Here is a 13,642-nt window from a genome sequence, read left to right as displayed (position 1 = left end):
CTTAGCCTTGTATAAACTACAATACTGTAATGACCCTTTTCACATGGTGATTAAAAAGTTAAAACTCCACCTTCAATTGAGTGATTCTAATATGTTCAAAACCTCATCTTGATTTGACTCTCCTATGCAGTCGCAAAAATAAAATTTATCAACATCCATACACATCAGAAAGTTTAGAGAGTTTAATTTAGACAGTTTAAATTCTGCAAAAAAAGGATTTCTTTTTTCTTGTCATCTGGCAATCTAGGCATTGAGTCCAATATTCAAAAACACAATTTAAATTTTTCTCCTGGGCTGAGGGTGTAACTCAATAGTACTTTGCTAGCCCTCAAATTTACTGAAAACCACACTGTATCTAGAAATGTTAAGAGGTAGCCAAGCATGGTTTCACATTCCTGTAATCCCAGCACTTGGGAGATTGAGGCAGGATGCTCATGAATTCAAGTTTAGCCTGGGCTCCATGATGAGTTTAAGACCAACCAGGACTATATAGCCAGAACTTGTCTCAAAAAAAATAAAACCCACAAATAGATAAACTATAAAGGTTAAGCGGTGACTCCATGTGAAGCATTAGGAGAGCATTATTACTTGAGCATAGTGGCTCACACCTGTAATCTTAGCATTCAGGAGACTGAGGATTATGAATTCAAGGACAGCCTGGGCTCCATAATGAGTCCCTGTCTCGAGGAAACAAAATAACAAAAGAGTAACGTATACCTTTCCTTTGTTCTACCTGAGGACAAATAAAAATTCTTTACATTATCAACACATATTTTTCAAAGATAGATCCAAAAGATAAACATATGCACAACTACAAACATGACCATATATAGAGACATACATGCATATGTGTGTATATATTACATGTTTGCAATAGTGGGAGTTTGATGGGACTACGCAGAGGAGGGAAAGGAAAAGAGAATGGCAGAGAGTGAATAAAATCAAAATACATTTCATCTATGTAGGAAGATAGCATAACAAAATGATCTCAAAACTGTTGAATAATAGAGGGTGGGGGAAAGGGTAATGGAGAGTAACAAAGGAGGTTAGTCTAATTAAAGTGAAATGCAATGGAGAAACCCCTTTGAACAATGAATATACACTTTATTATTTTATTTTATTTTTTTGTTTTGTTTTTTTCTTTTATTCATATGTGCATACAATGTTTGGGTCATTTCTCCACCCTTCCCCCTGCCCTATCCCTTACTCCCTGCCCCCTCCCTCTCTCCCCCACCCCCTCGCTGCCAGGCAGAAACTATTTTGCCCTTATCTCTAATTTTGTTGAAGAGAGAGTATAAGCAATAATAGGAAGGACCAAGGGTTTTTACTAGTTGAGATAAGGATAGTTATACAGGGAGTTGACTTGCATTGCTTTTCTGTGCATGTGTGTTACCTTCTAAATTAATTCTTCTCAAACTAAACTTTTCTCTAGTTCCTGGTTCCCTTCTTTTATTGGCCTCTGTCACTTTAAAGTATCTGCATTAGTTTCTCTGCATTGAAGGCAACAAATGCTATCTAGTTTTTTGGGTGTCTTACTTATCCTCATGCCTCCCAAGTGTGCTCTCACTTTATCATGTGATCAAAGCCCAATCTCCTTGTTGTGTTTGCCCTTGATCTAATGGCCACATATGAGACAAGGGCAAAGACAGGTGCAAGTGAAGGCTTGGTGCTGGGAAGTGTGGTGAGTATTTGGGAACTGAAGGAAATGGCTGAGATTGAATAAAGAAAAGTCCATGTTGAGATGCCAAACTGAGCAGCTGTAATAAGTTCTGGAAATAATAACTCAGCAGACTCATAAAACCAATGCAGGGAATTTTAAATCATTAGTAAGTAATTCTTATTCTTATGCAAATTTCAGGACTATGGCAACACTGTTCATATGGTTGTAAATTCAGAAAGAAATCGTGGTATCACTTAAAAATTAAAATTATTTGGTACTCTAATTTTGCAAAAGTCATCTCAAGGGGAATATTGTATGAGTGTGCATCAACAGATTTGTAGAGATCCATATACATAAACCAAATCTTTAAGGACAAAGACTATGGGAATTATGCAAAAATTCCAAGGATTTCCTAGTTCTTCTTACCTGGTAATCTAGAAGTCACATCTACTATTCAAAAGTCACAATTTAAAATTTTTTCCTTTAGAAATTTTTGTGCAATATTCTGTTTAAAAGTGTTAAGTACTGACTCCTCGGGAAGCATTATAAAATTAATATTCCTATGTCCTTTTTCAATTAGGACAAATATTTTCCTTACATTATTGTCACACATTTTTAAAGCAATTTTGTTATTTCTTAACGTTAAGGATTTCCAATTAACCTTGAAATACTTTTAAATTCAAGTTTATTATTTTTTTCCAACCATAACTTTGTATCTTTTGGCTCAGAGAAAAACTGGAGTCACTAATGGTGACACAGATGACTGGGTGAATGTACACAAGAGAGAAATGAATGTTTTAATAAACTTTGCTTTCACAATCTAGAGTTTGGAAGACTTTCACAATGCCAGAAATTGGAACTAGATTGAAAGTCCATTTTCCAGGAATATCTTTCTTCCTTTGGAGGTTGCTGGCTCATGGCCTGCTTGGGTTTTCACCCATCTCAAGACAATAGTTAGAAATAACCCTGGAGAAAGCATAGGATTAAGAAAAAATAGAAGGAAGTAAAAGTAGAAAAGAAAGGGAAGATTTAGGTGGATTTATCCATGAGAAAGTTTTAATATTTTCATAATGTTACCTAAAGCCCAACAGAGTTACACCAAGCAGACAGTGTAGTATTATTTACTTACAAGACAAATTCTCATCAACAAATGGTCTTCTTTCTATATTTCTTATGAGGAAACTTCTATATGCACTATAGATGATAATCTTTCCTCCCTGGAAGAGGTTTTCCATGAGAGCCTTCTTAAGTAGATGCACCAATGAAATGCTGGAATAAGAATAACCTAACATGGAAATTTAAATGCAACCATTAATCTGAAACTACATCAAATAAATACCTGTACACATAGTGAAAATATTCCAAATGAATTTATGAGTGTTTTTAGTACACTTATTTTTATAGGTGTCCTCATAATGGTGGAAATAAATGATTTTCAACAAAATTACAATACTAAATGGCTATATAATAGAACTTCAGAGGGACACAACTAGCACTGTTTGCATTTTGGCAGAGGCTCAAAAGCAGACAAGACAGTGTGGAATTTTTACAATATAGTGAAAAAAAGGAAGGCCTGAGGGACACCCTCACTGGGAAGCTGTAGGTAGGTCAAATAGAAGCTAAACATCCTACTAGAAGTAACATATGTGTGTGTGTATATATATATATATCTCACATATATATGTATGTGTGATTGGTTCTAAGTTGGAAAAGAGGATGACAATTAGAGAAATTATTAATCATACTCTGAATATGTGGAGCCAATTTTTATAAATTTTTGTTTTTCTTTTCTTTCCTTTTTTTGTTCTGTAGATGGAAACCCAGGTCTCATCCATGCTAAGCAAGTGCTCTAACAGTGCACTACACTTGAAGAACAACTGCATAGATATATTACAATCTTGGAAAAGATTAAACCAACCAGCAATATGACCACTATGTCTATAAGGAGAACAATGATGAGTCCTTGTAAAGCATGTCAAATTCATGAACCAAATTACCAAAGTCAATACAAGAGAACAGATCCTGTAGGCAGTGAGGATCAACCTTAGAGAGACATTCAGCTGAGATGATTCATAACCTGTTTCACCTTTCCTAGTGTCATTTATTCAAATACAACATGGGGTATTAGCAATGGTTCAGGCATAACTATTGTCTAGCCTACAAGAAATCTGGAACAATGTGATTGTCCACCACTACTCATGTCAGTGAGTTCACATACCATATAATTAATGCTTCCAAAATTAAAGACAGTATTCTTAGGCCTTTTATTTGTATGATTACAATGGTTGGAAATGCTGTATAAATTATTTGCATAAACAGTGAATTAGTAGTTCACCCAGGTGATATACCTGAAAACCAAAAGTGGCTCCATTTGTGAGGTCACTCTGGAGTCATAATTTCCCACTGATGATTCTTAGAATTGTGTCAACATTTTATCAAAAAAGTACATTTATCATTTTTGCCAGAGGCCTGAGGTATCCTGGTCTAAAAGAAAGGCCAGGAGATCTTGGCAAAGGGACTTTTAAGTACTCGAGGTCAGAACCATAACCTTACATTACCTGGCTTATCTATATGAATCTGTTAATTTCTTCCATCTGATGAATACATAGGACCTTACACTATGAAGGCTGTTGAATCTAAAGGTTGGTCTGATTAATGGATTTTAATAACCGGCTCTTTTTCTGGGAGAGAGGTATCAAGCATAGTCACATATTTGTTTCTTTTAGTTCAATTTTCCAGATAGTTGTAATTCAAAATCCCATTGTCTTTAATTCCCTATGGTCTGATTTGACAAAACTATAATTGCTCACAGGTTTTTACTATGGTGGTCTGGTAGTGGATGGCATATCTAGCATTTTAAGAAATAAGATTGAGGCCAGTGGATCCTGTTTGGGATGATTTAAGAATATATTTAAAATTAGTATATTCTGACCTAACATTTATAACAAGGAATTTAAAAATGAGTACATGAGTCATTATTGTAGAGGAGAAGGGGGTCTACAGAAAATGAGAACCAGAATGAACATAAGAAAGATTTCCAAAAACAACAGCATAAATTGAACAATCATCTTGATACAATATTTTGTGCAGAAATGATCTATTATCTATCATCTTTTATCTGAAGTTCTTGGTCAGATCTGTGATTACAAAGATCAGCCACTTCTGGAAGATCACTGAAAACCTTCAGTCTGATATCCACATTGGATTAGTCTTCCAATTGTGTAGACATACATTTCTATTTGTTACTTGCAAAATGTGAAACTATGGATTAACTCCCTGAAGTTTCACTGCTCTAATTATTAAGAACCTACAAAGTCCTATTAAATGAGATTCAAGAGCAGTTATCATATTTCTCTTCTGATAGATCAAACTAGGGCTTTTGGGTTTTGCTTTGTGCCAGAATACACCAGGATCACACTGAATTCCAAAGCAAAGTCCTGTGCTTATTATCCTTAAAAAAGGGTCTTCCTCAGAGCTATTATGCCTGAGGTTGGGGTAGTATTGGTAAATGCTGTTCCTTGGCCATTAGCTATGTTTCTGAGACAAGTTGGAGGGACCCAAACCTCCCTAGGGTCACTTGGCAGGGGCATTGTAAGAACAACGCTTTATTAAGCCCTGTTAAGAATGTTGATGGTAAAATGTGTTGTATATATTCCTTGATTTTTTTCTCCATTGAATAATTTGAACTGTTGGGAGCAAGTCACTCAACTGCTTGAGCATTTATCAGATCCCTATCTGTGCCTGGCTACTTGGAGTAGGGCATTGCCCCTCTTTCTGCAAATGGCTGAACTGACTAATAGTAGCTGAGCAGTAACATTGTTTCTGTGGGCTAAAATGTAGTAGGATGTGATAGTTAGGGTGTTGTAAATGATTAGATTAGACTATGTACCATGATGGTTATAAGTATGTGTAAGAGGCTACATGGCTGACAGCTAAATTAATCTTGCCTAAGCTTGGAAATGAGTGCTTGAACATAAATAAATGTTACAATTGCACAGGGGATGGTAGCCTTCCTATTGGATTCCATGCATGGTTTGACAGTGCCATTGCTGTTACTACTGCAGTAGTAAAGGTGATTGTGAATGTCAGTATGACCAATATGATTAATTCATGTGCCTAGTTATGCAGGCTGATTGCTCATTTTCTGTAGTTGTAATGTTCATCTGTGTCCTGTTGTCTGACAAGTATTTATTTCTCCTGGTGCCAAGATTTTCTATAAGGAGATATTTCTATTTTTAGTTTTGACATGTACTCTACAAGGTAGCATGTTAAGTTTTTGTTTCCATTCTTTCTATATTTTCAATTGGTTTATTCAAATCAATTTTTCTCTCTGATTTAGACTGAAAAATACCTGGAGCAATTTCAGTTTAAAAGTTGGGGTTTCTGGCAGTAACTATAGTTCCCTTTTTAGTGGACAGAGAAATGGTTTTTTTTAATTGTTTTTGAATAACATACATTAATAGTAAAAGAAAGTTTCATTATGATAATTCCATGAAGGTGTATAGTGTACTTTCAACAAGTAACTGTAATTCCCTTTTTAGTAGAGTGTTAAATCTATGTATTGTACTGCTGTAGGGTTGTATGGTACATGAAAATTCTATATTTATATATAGCTTATATAGAATTATAGAAATTGTATATCCCATTCATTGCATAAATGTCACACCACTGCTTGTGGTGTGAAATGGGTTACCTGATCACGTTCTATTACTCTCAGGGGTCTATACAGGTGTTCCCCAGCATTAATTTCCTCATTGTAAAAGCTGACAGTGATTTGGATGCTCCTGGGGTTAGGCTGAACACTATATGGATGTCTACCATCATTGTGTGTACATACAAAATGTACTGGTGTCTCATTGGCCTTATAAAGTCTTTCTGTATAGAAAAGGTGACTGTGTCTGATTTGTAATCTGAAACTTGTCTGTTGGTATTCTGAATTTAAATTTTGTCATTGAGTTTTGCATTCTTCACATACTTACACTACCATTCACATCTCATGCCATATAATTTTTGGTTTTTATCTGTCACCCACTTGTACAGTCATGGATGGCCCATACATCTACTGAATGTGTTTAGTTTGGCATCTCTTGTATTTTTTGCATGTGGATCTCTATTATCCATTTTTTCCTTCTCTTTTTAATGGTTGGCACCCAAAGATTCCCTACTTCAGTGCTATAGGCAGAAATGTTTATCTGTAACTATTATCTGCATCCCTGATTATTTTTATCTTTGTCCTCTAATTTTATGTTTTTGTTAGTGCATCTACTTGGTTATTGTACCTGGCTGTTTCTGAGTCATTCTGATGTGCTTATGCAAGTGTGATTCTGATGCTTTTCTTCATTATAAAAGTTTTTCAATTAGGATATATTCATTATACAGGGGGATTCATAGTGACAATTCCAATTAGCCTCATACCATATATTGGTTAGATCACCCCCATCATCTCTCCCCCACAACCCCCTCCTTGCCCCACTTAAAGCAATTGCAAGAGGCTTCTTTATTTCATGTAAGTTTATAAAGTCCATCAACCATACATCCTCACCTTAATCTCCTTCATTCATGCTCCCCCTTTCCACTAGAACCCTCCCCCCCTACACTTTACCTATTTTACAGTCCTGTCTTTTGTTAATATTTAAGTTGATGTTCAAAGAGGTTTCTCAATGTATCCCCACTGTGGGTATACTTTACTTTGGTTCATTCAACCCTTTACATTACTCTCCCTCACCCCTTTACCTCCTACCCCACATTTTTCAACAGCTTTCAATGCATATCTTTATATCCTCTACCTTCACGGATCTTATGTTTTATATTCTTGATGCTCTATCATTCTTCTTCTTTTCCTCCTTCCCCAAGTTCCATAGAGCAGTTCCACTATTATAAACATGTTCTACATATGAGTTTGTGTATGATCATGCTTGTTTTTGTGTATATGTTTATTTTTGGATCTAACTTCCATGTATGAGAAAAAACATGCAGCCTTTATCTTTTTGAGCCTGACCTACTTCACTTAAACTGATATCCTCCAATTGCATCCATTTACCTTCAAACCACATGTCATTATTCCTATGGCTGAGTAAAATTCCATTGTGTATATATACTACATTTTCTTGATCTATTCATCAGCTGTAGGGCATCTGGGTTGTTTCCATAGGTTGGCTATTATGAATAGTGCCTGACATTGACTTTTTAAAAAATTGTTTTATTATTCATAAGTGCATACAAGACTTGGGTCATTTTTCCCCCCTGCCCCCACCGCCTCCCTTACCACCCACTCCCCCCCCACCCCCTCAATACCCAGCAGAAACTATTTTGCCCCTATCTCTAATTTTATTGAAGAGAGAGTATAAGCAATAATAGGAAGGAACAAGGGTTTTTGCTGGTTGAGATAAGGATAGCTATACAGGGCATTGACTCACATTGATTTCCTATGCGTGGGTGTTACCTTCTAGGTTAATTCTTTTTGATCTAACCTTTTCTCTAGTTCCTGGTCCCCTTTTCCTATTGGCCTCAGTTGCTTTTAAGGTATCTGCTTTAGTTTCTCTGCGTTAAGGGCAACAAATGCTAGCTAGTTTTTTAGGTGTTTTACTTATCCTGACCCCTCCCTTGTGTGCTCTCGCTTTTATCATGTGCTCAAAGTCCAGTCCCCTTGTTGTGTTTACCCTTGATCTAATGTCCACATGAGGGAGAACATACAATTTTTGGTCTTTTGGGCCAGGCTAACCTCACTCAGAATGATGTTCTCCAATTCCATCCATTTACCAGTGAGTGATAACATTTCGTTCTTCATGGCTGTATAAAATTCCATTGTGTATAGATATCACATTTTCTTGATCCATTCATCAGTAGTGGGGCATCTTAGCTGTTTCCATAACTTGGCTATTGTGAATAGTGCTGCAATAAACATGGGTGTGCAGGTGCCTCTGGAGTAACCTGTGTCACAGTCTTTTGGGTATATCCCCAAGAGTGGTGTTGCTGGATCAAATGGTAGATCAATGTTTAGCTTTTTAAGTAGCCTCCAAATTTTTTTCCAGAGTGGTTGTACTAGTTTACATTCCCACCAACAGCGTAAGAGGGTTCCTTTTTCCCCGCATCCTCGCCAACACGTGTTGTTCGTAGTGTTGCTAATGATGGCTATTCTAACAGAGGTGAGGTGGAATCTTAGCGTGGTTTTAATTTGCATTTCCTTTATTGCTAGAGATGGTGAGCATTTTTTCATGTGTTTTTTGGCCATTTGAATTTCTTCTTTTGAGAAAGTTCTGTTTAGTTCACTTGCCCATTTCTTTATTGTTTCATTAGTTTTAGGAGAATTTAGTTTTTTTAGTTCCCTGTATATTCTGGTTATCAGTCCTTTGTCTGATGTGTAGCTGGCAAATATTTTCTCCCACTGACATTGACTTTTCATGAAGCTTTTTGTAACTTTCCCCCCAACATTGGCATGTGTCCAGTAGGTCATTGCCATTTATTTTCTAATTTTGTGTCCATTTGTGTGACCACAGGGATATGCCATTTGTGACTGCCTGTGAGTGGGCAAATATTCAATGGTTTGAATAACACTGTTGTTAGTCCTGTACATTGTGAGAGTGAGGTACCTTGTTTGTTGAAGATTATGCTGTCCTGGTGTCTCAGGGCTGCTGCTTTCCATCTCAATTTTCCTTCCAACATGGAGGCTAAACAATCTTTAAAACAGATATTGTAAAGAATAGTGGACCAGTCAGGACTCCATTTCCCAGTGTTGGTTTGGATTTCTTCTGCCCTCCAAACAAACTCTGGCAAGTATATTTTCATTTTACCTTATCTCCTCTGTGAGGAGTACTGCTTGGCCCTTCAAGCCAGTGTCTGCTTTGTAGGTACCATTTCCAACTTACAAAATTAAGATCCACTTGGATATCTGCCAGTTCTTCAGGACTCCACTTTATTGAGTGAAGCAAAGGTATTATACAATTATTGCAATAGGCCTCTCATTAGTTAGAGGCTCTGTGTCTTTTAGTATTCATGAGGTAACCAAATATATTTTTTCAGTGTATATTTGTTTGGTGTATATGGGAATTTGGTTGCCCTGAATTTAACTGGAAAGAAGTTGCCTTATGTAGGCTCCAAGGTCCCTAATGACCATCTTGTGCCATCATGATTTCTAATCTTATCTGTTAGGTGTTGAATAATGAATTTTTTTGGAAGGCATGGACATAATCTATGTTGTTGGTGGCTATTCTTGTTCTGTTCCCCATGTGAAGTCCTCTGATTTCATATGAGTTTAAATATATTTATGTAGGTGTTTGTGTTGTTTCCACTATCCAAATAATCCTACCAGTCTTTGTGCTTCTTGTTTACATGCAGGTGTTCCTATTGTCACAGTTGTGTCTGTAATTATTTCCAATATCTGTCTGCCATCTGATAAACAGGTAGCCCGTGGGAATTTATAAGTAATGTTCAGACCTTCTCTTTTTTTCCTCATTAATGGTCTGCTCCTTATTTATAAATTATTATTAATCATCTCTACTCCTAATTTTTCCTTATCATTATGTCATCTACATATAAAATATTCAAATGAGTCATAGTTTGCTTAATTTTGGAAGGCAGTATTGAGTGTGCCATTAGTGGACTACTTAAATAGCCTTGTGGGGGTATTACAAATTGATATTGCTTGCTTTCTCATATAATGCTACATTCTTGGCTTTCTTGATCAATAGGTATTGCAAAGAACGAATCTGTGAAATCTATTGTTACACAGTATTTTATGCTATATAATATTATGCTATTTCATGGATGATTTCTACATCTGGTAATGCATTTGGTAGTTTGGTAGACACCTTGTTTAGGTTTCTGTAATCTACTGTCAATCGGTATGATCCACTTGGTTTAAAGCAGGCCATACTGGGCTATTAAAGTTATGTGATCTGTCAGGTATTGTTTTTCCCTTGAGTAGTTCCATTATTGCTTCTGTGATTTATGTCCACTTCTTGTTATGCTGTTATCATTGCTGCAAGTTGTGTACCAGGTTTTATCTGTATTTATGCTAGCCTGCATTTCTTAGTTTTTATGTGTTTTGTCTACCCATTTACACATTATAGGTATCACATCCATGTGCAAAATACTTTCCACTTGAGTATGCAATGTATGGGTACTTCTATTGGGTTATTATAGTAGTAAAAGATTTTTGCTTTGGTTGTGCTGACTTTATTCCACTACTCAACTTCACTTCTTGGGATTGTTGCCTTTTTAAATTAGTTTCTGTAAGATTTTCAGTGATCCATGTATTCTATTGCTAACTGAATACATGGCAGTTATTTGCAGATCTATGGAAATATTTCTTCAGTCAGGCCTTTCTAATTTTTTGAAAAAAATCCTGTGTCGCAGCATAATTTTTCATATTTCTTTGTTGAGCTCTCTCAGCGACTGGATTCCGATTGATATTTGTGTGTGAGTTTATACTACTGGAATCATCTTGGTGTTCAGTTGCTTTGAGGACGTGTTGGTTTTTTTTTTTTTGTTATATAATTTTGGTATGGTAAATAGCATTTTTTTGAGGTACTGGGGTTTGAACTCAGTGTTTTGCCCTTGCTAGGCAGACACTTTTTATCACACCTTCAGCCTTTTTGGCTATGGTTGTCTTTGAGATAAGGTCGCACTTTTTGCTTAAGACTGCCTGGGCTGCAGTCCTATTTTAGGCTTCCCACTGTATCTGGGATGACAGGTGCATGCCACCGTACCCAATTTTTCTATTGAAATAGGGGTCTCACAAACTTTTGCTCAAGCTGATCTAGAACCATGATCCTCTCAATTTCATCTGCCAAGTAGCTAGGCTTACAGGTGTGAGCCATTGTGCTTGTCTTGGTATATAGTTTTTCCTAGATGCCTTTGGTCTGTTGGAATTTCTTAGTGTTATATGCGAAAATATTGACTTGTGGAGGGACTTAATTTGGAAGTGATTTTATTCTGAATGTTATTTTGCGTAATCTGGGTTTTAATGACAGTTTAAATGTCTATAATGTCATGCATGTTCTGGCAGCCTGCTAAGGCATTCATAAAAGAGAATTTAGGTGTAGTGTACCTGCTAGTAGAGCTTTATTTCACTGTTTCTGATACCTTCAATCATGCTGCATATACACCTTCTTATATCGTTAAGATTGCTAATATCCTGTTGTTCCCAGTTTCTTGATTTATACCTGTCCATTTTTTATTCCCAAAGTTTGTGCAGTCACACTGTTTTTTGCTATTCAGCTTACTGCTATCTAGTCCCGTACAGGACTCTGTTTGAGTGGTTGTTGTGAGCCTTAGTAACTGATGATTTAGTTTGGGCTTTTTGTCAATGAGATGTAATTTCAGAACTGCTTAGAGCTATAGTAATTACTCCCAACCCTACAGTTGTGTTCTAGCCAATCATCACCTGTGTGGTTTTTTTCAGGAAGTCTGCTGTAAATATCACAATTTTTATCTAATGTATATATTCTCTACCTTCTGCTATGCTTTAGGCTTTCCTTTTGTATAGTTATATTCCATTGCTTTTTCCAAGGAATTCTTACAATCTACTGGGTCCTTTGGATAGGGGTCCCATGAGCTCAAGGATTTGTTCATTACATTTTCAGCTATTATGTGCTAATTGTTTTATACAGTAATTGTTTCTCTTGTGTCTGGCTTGATCTACTTGTTACAGGTATCTCTTGTCTTAGTGCTCTATGTACTAATGCATTTACATTCTTAGGATCTTTTAAGTTTATATCCTGTGGAGAGCTATTGATATTTTCTTCTAACTTCCTATTCTATAGGGAGCCATGAATCTCTTGATGTGAGTACTGTTTTAGGACATTTAATTTTTCTTACTCTGTTCCTTGTCTTTCTTGTCAGTGCTCACATTTTTAAAAAGTTTTGAGTTCACTTAATTTCTTGGTACAGTACAAACCTATAGTCCATGTTATATATAAATAATTGTAGACATGTGACCTGAGGTTTGCTTCTCTTCTTTGTATATTTCTTTTCCTAACCAGTTTCTTATGAGTTAAGATGCTGCATGGTGTAGGTATTTTTACTTTCATAGTTCTGCAACATTCATCCCTTGGTCTTCTGGGAGAAGAGGTGCTCCCTCCCTCAAATGCCTCAGTTAGGCTTCCCCTTAGATGGTGTGTACCACTGCAGGAGCCAGGCCTTGGATTGGCAGAGAAAGTTTGTATTGTCTGTTCACCAGATTATGGGATGGATACAGAATGTTGTCTATATTGCCAGATGGCTTAATTTGTTTACAATATTTTCATATAATTTCAATTATTTTGCCAGAGGATGGTTTGTTCATTTGAGTTGTTTAATGAATGGAACCCTGGCAACTATGCTAATTATCTGCAGTGAGCAATTCCATTAACATAGAAAACATTTTTTGTATTTTGCCACAATGTCAGATTTTGTTGACTATCAAGATTCACAAACTTTGTCAATTTCATGGACTTTACTTCACCAAGTACTCCTGGTATCACTTGGTATTGTCACCATGACAACCACAAGTTCTTTATTCTACTGCAATCATACTATTGATACCATTACACTCAAACACGTATCACTCTTTAAACAACAAATAGGTTACAGAAAATCTGAAAGAGAGCAAAGAGGCCATTTAAGGAGTCAAATCAGAATCAATACAAATGCAAAGAGTCAGTGCAGGTGGTAAGGCACTGAGTTAAGGAACCAGTCAGGTGGAGGGTCCAGATAGCTATTAAATGGTCACAATTGCACTGAATTGAGTCTGGGGACAATTGGAAGTTTGTTACTTGGCAATCTCCCAAGAAAAAGCTGTAAAATACCCTGGAGGGATCTCTGGCAAGGTCATAGGCTGGTGTGCTGTGTTTCTTCTTTTATGCAACTTGGTGACAGAGTTGCACCATTTGTGAGCGTGTTTAAAAGTTCATGTGAGACTAGGGATGCAGCCCCATGGTAGAGTGCTTCCCCTGAGACTGATCCCTAAGGGGAGGGGGAAAGCCCATGCTTCTACTATTGTGT

At 36.5% G+C, this 13,642-nt stretch overlaps 1 protein-coding gene across 1 annotated transcript in view; it reads right to left on the bottom strand.

The window, feature by feature from the left end:
• Window positions 1-13,642, bottom strand: part of LOC141410430 (uncharacterized) — a 589,957-nt gene that overhangs the window by 564,827 nt on the left and 11,488 nt on the right. The window lies entirely within an intron of this gene.

Source organism: Castor canadensis, chromosome 16 (genome assembly GCF_047511655.1).
Source record: "Castor canadensis chromosome 16, mCasCan1.hap1v2, whole genome shotgun sequence".
NCBI classification, from domain to species: domain Eukaryota; kingdom Metazoa; phylum Chordata; class Mammalia; order Rodentia; family Castoridae; genus Castor; species Castor canadensis.
Note: the sequence above shows the minus strand (reverse complement) of the source record. Positions and strands in the feature narration are given on the sequence as shown.